Below are 5,228 nucleotides of genomic sequence, written 5' to 3' on the forward strand. Positions count from 1 at the left end.
GCCAGCGTTTTGAGGGTTTGCAGTTGCAGGGGAGGCGAGGGGAGAATCTACACAGATTGGTAGAAAGGGAAGACATTCCAGAATCACCTGGGTCAGGCCCAGTGTCCATATAGTAGATTTCAAACCAACTTTTGGAGCCAATTCCAAACCTTCTGACCAAGGCTGGTCCTTGGTCCGGTAGCTTCTTCCTAGCTTGGGGCTCTCTCAGTAAGGAAAGTCAAATGGGGCACTGGCTTAGTTTCCTTCAGAAGCAAAGTCTGAGACAAAGAATGAAGTGCAAATAATTTGGGGGTGACCTCAGGAGACACTGAGAGGTGATGGGGAAGTGATGGGGAGGGGAAAGAAACCAACAAAGGGTGCGTGTCACCACTGTGGGCAAAGCAGCTTCATTCCAGTGTGGAGCTCCATTAGGCAGAGTGGAAGGAACATCCACCTCAGGGCCTGCCCATCCTTGGCTGATGCACACACTCCTGGCTGTTACTTCCCCAGCACTTCTGGCCTGTTCTGCACTGCAGCACAGGCTCCAGTGGACAGAGAAAGGCCACAGGCAAAAGGACACAGGTGCTGGCAGGTGGAAGTTGGAGTGGCGCGCACAGAAAGATGAGGACAAAGGGGGTCTCGGTAGAGCACCAACTACACCCACAGGTGTCAACAATGGGATTTAATGTTGAAGAGTGTTCAGGACCCAGACAGAGAACACCTCCTAGTGTTGGCAATACATTCAGGTTTTCTCAACCCTTCCTATCCCCTCCTCCCGGCCTATAACAATTAAAACTGGTCACAGGGCAGGAAGCTGCACTTTCATAAAACTTCAGCAAGGGCTTCCCTGGTGGCGAAGTGGTTGAGAGTCCGCCTGCCGATGCAGGGGACACGGGTTCGTGCCTCGGTCCAGAAAGATTCCACATGCCGCGGAGCGGCTGGGCCCGTGAGCCACGGCCGCTGAGCCTGCGCGTCCGGAGCCTGTGCTCCACAATGGGAGAGGCCACAACAGTGAGAGGCCCGTGTACTGAAAAAAAAAAAAAAAAAAAAAAAAAACTTCAGCAAGTAGAGGTGAAAGAAGCTGGAGGTACTGCCTAAGCTGGGTTGCTACCTAAGCTACCCGTGGCTTTTCCTTTCAATCTCCTAAACATCCCAAGCCCAGCATCAGTGTCCCAGCCATTAGTCCCACTCATCAAACTCTGGGATCAGCAATCCCTGTCACTGTTGAGAAGATTTGGTGTCAAACCAATGGGGGTCTTTGTGTCAGAACCTACTGGCAGGCCTGTGGTGTGAGTGCAGGAGCTCTTTTCTTGCCTGTGCATAGGGCCACTTTGATCCTTGAGGCTTGAATTTTGCTTTTTACACTAAGGACTTCACGAAGACCATAAAAAACCCTTCCAGACTTTGACATTCAGAGTTCAAGTTACTTAGTCTCCACTGATGTCACCTTCTTGCTCTGCACATTCTTGACTAACTGGATGTATGCCTTGTTACTTGAGCGCCCAGGGGCTAATTCCCATGGGAATGACAATGTGGGATCAGATTGGCCCTCGGAACACCTACTTCACCCAGTCCCTCTGGGCAATCTTAGTTGACAGGCCTGTTGCAAACAGGCTCTGTTATGGGAAAGAACAAGCATATGAATGACAAGTTTGTGTCAAAGAGCAAAACCTCCCATCCAACAATTGTTCCACCCTCTGTCTGGACCAAAACAAGGCTTACATCTTCTGCACTTTAATTCCTGGGCTCAAAACTAAGATAGAACTTTAAATGACTGAGAAATTCCTTTGCAGAAACAAGGACACTCGGGGCTTCCCTGGTGGCGCACTGGTTGAGAGTCCGCCTGCCGAAGCAGGGGACACGGGTTCGTGCCCCGGTCCGGGAAGATCCCACACGCCACAGAGCGGCTGGGCCCGTGAGCCATGGCCGCTGAGCCTGCGCGTCCGGAGCCTGTGCTCTGCAATGGGAGAGGCCACAACAGTGAGAGGCCCGCGTACCACACACACATACAAAAAAATATATATATATATATAATAGAAATAGCATGCATGCTGAGGCAGGTGTTAGGCAATCTAACACCTGAGATGCCTCTTCTTATTAAATCACAGTCTGCTTATGAAAGCCCAGACTGTCACCAGATTTGCAAGCTAGCTCACTGCTCATTCTGTCAGCGTGGTTATTACCACTGGGGCAATTGTGCCACATGCATGATGGATTGCTTTGGGAAGCAATCATTTCCAACGATACCAGATCTGCACTGGAACACCGCGCTGCAGCTGCGGAGTTCTGTGGCTGAAGGAGCTCTCTGGCTGTGCAGCTGCCTGAGGGATGACCACGTGAAGCAAGAGGCACAGTTGAGAACTGAGGATGCAACAGTCAGGCTGCGCCATGGCCAGCTCCAGTCCTCAAGAAGACGGTGCTCTGGGGGTTCTGGAGGTGAGAAGGAAGGAAAAGATCAGACTCTTTACCTACGGGCACCCCAGGTGTGATTAGAGGGTGTGATGGTTAATTTTATGTGCCAGGCTCATTGGGCCATGGTGGCTGGGTATTTGGTCAAACATTATTCTGGATGTTTCTTGAAGAGTGTTTGGGGATGAAATTAACATTTACATCAGTGGGCTTTGAGTAAAGCAGATTGCCCTTCATAATATGGTGGGGCCTTATTTAATGAGTTGAAGATCTGAATAGAGAAAAAAACAGACCTCCCCCGAGCATGAAGGAAATCTGACAGCAGACAGCCTTTGGGCTTAAACTGTAATGTCAACTATTCATGGGGTCTCCAGCCTGCTGGGCTACCTTGCAGATTTCAGGTTTGTCAGACTTCAGCCTCCATAATTGTGTGAGCCAATTCTTTAAAATAAATCTCTCTCTCTCTCTCTACACACACACACACACACACACACACACACACATCCTATTGGTCCTGTTTCTCTGAAGAGCCCTGACTAGTAAAGAGGGCAGGGCTTTAAATGTACTATCCATTTTAATCCTCACCACAATTGAGGAGACCGATGTCATTAAACCCATTTTAGAAATGAGGAAACTGAGCCAAAGAGAAGTTAAATAACTTATCCAAGGTCAGTATAACATAGGGTTTCAGAACAGGAATAATAGATCCAGACAGCCCGGGCTGGAATTCTAGCTCCACCACTCACACGCTGTGTGACCTGGGGCAAGTTACATAACCTTTCTATGCCTCCATTTCCTCATCTGTAAAATGGGGATAATAATAATAATAGCTATCTCATAGAATCATTGCAAAGATTAAAGACGTTAAAATATGTAAAGCCCTTAGTCTTTGTACAATACAGTGTTTGATGTGTAGAAAGTGCTTTATAAGTGTTTGATTAGTAATTAAGATAAACAAGATAATACCAATAGTAAATGGTGGATCCAAATTTGTCCCTAATGAATAACACTTTGAGTGTTATTTGTTCTCTGGGGTTTTTACATTACATCAAACATGTGGAAAATCCACATCTCCATTAAAAACAAAAGTCAAGAGCAAAACCCCACCATCTGAAGTATTTGCCCAGCCCACAACCTCCCTTCTCTGAGAAGTGTACTCCCGCATTCACAGGGGAGTCCTCTGCATCCACGTTTGTGTTTTGGTGACCTTCCTCCCTCACCTGTCCCACCTCCACCCAGGTGACTGGACCAGGGGACACACCTGACCTGAGTTGGCCAATCACGTTCTTTCTCCTGGGAATTTAGATTTAAGATGCAGAGACATTTGTCAGTGTTTGTTGTTGCTTGAACTGAGGACAAACCAACCTCAGAACTGTGAGTTGACCAAGTTCACTGTGTATCTTTAATCACAAAGGGAGAGGGAAAAGCAAGAGGAGAGAGAGACAGAGAGACAAAGAAACTACCCTAGTGCTGGTCAGGTTTCTCTCAGTTTCAGTGTCTCGTGGGGACCTGACTGCACCTTCTGCCCCTGGTTCCCATTGGTTACCCCATGACCTTAGACAAACACCCCTTTATGTGCAACTCCCTTGCTGGACTCTGGGGGCTGAGAAGATCCTTGACTCAGCAGCCTTCCTGCCCAAGCCTGTGCTGAAGCTCCACACCTGACCTGGATGTGGAGGATCTGTATCCCCCAGCATCCTTTCACACTTTGGCAAAGGTCGCTCATCACAGCAGCCTCCTGTGAGCAGTGCTTTGCAGAAAAAGGGAGGAGACTGCGTGGTAGTTCCATGAAGTGAGGGGCTCTGGGAAGGATTTAGATAAAGCCCTCACCTGGGTCAGAATTGTGTGAACCCAACTGTGGGGGAGTAATGAGTGCCAGGTGGGAGGGGAAGATGTGGAGGGAACTCTGGGGCCAATTTCATCTCCTCTAAAATTCTGCCTAAGGCTGCGCTGAACTGAGCAGGGCAGAGGTCAGTCAGTGGCAAGGGCAGCTCCCAGCTGCCAGCCCCATCCCCTCATGATTTCCAGCCATTTTCCAATTTGGTAGCCACTCGCCACATGTGGCTACTGAGCCCTTGAAGTGTGGCTGGTCCGTATTGAGATGTGCTGTGTCAAATACACACCAGATTTCAAAGATTTACATTCAAAAAAGAATGTAAAATATCTCATTCATAATTATATTGATTACATATTAAAATCACATTTTTGATGTGTATTAAATAAAATATCAATATATTAAAACTAACTTCATCTGTGTCCCATTATTGTTTTTAATATGACTGGCTAATACAAAAGTTTTAAATTACATATGTGCCCCACCTTTTACTTCCATTGGACAGCACTCTCTGACACTCTCATTGGGAACAAACTTCAAAAGATCAAGGACACCAAGCTGATGGTATAATTAAACTTCTATCAAAATCTGTGAGCATGAGAGTTTATCCAGCCAACAAACGTCCTCTGACCCTAGGAAGGAAAAGAGACACAGCTGTTTTTTACCAAATGGATCTCATTAAATTAATTACATTACCACTGGACAGCTCATTCAATGCCCTCAAGGAGTTTTAATAAAATCAGCTTTGTCAGAGCAGAAAGAGACCATCTACTGAATCTTACCCTAGAGATAAGGTTGTAGGTTCAGGGAGAGCTAGCTGACCAGAGTAAGGTCGTAGAGCAAGATGGTGGCTTCTGGCTCATAATCTAATGCTCTTCCTTCTACAGCATGATGCCTTATCTTGGGGCTTGAAGCCTTCACTGTGGTTGGCTATCCAGAAGTAATTTCCAACACCCTTTCCTCTTGTCTATGTCCCTAGAGGCTGAAAAACGTTGCTTTTCCAACC

The sequence above is a fragment of the Mesoplodon mirus genome (assembly GCF_964341445.2).
Source record: "Mesoplodon mirus genome assembly, chromosome: 13".
Taxonomy (NCBI): domain Eukaryota; kingdom Metazoa; phylum Chordata; class Mammalia; order Artiodactyla; family Ziphiidae; genus Mesoplodon; species Mesoplodon mirus.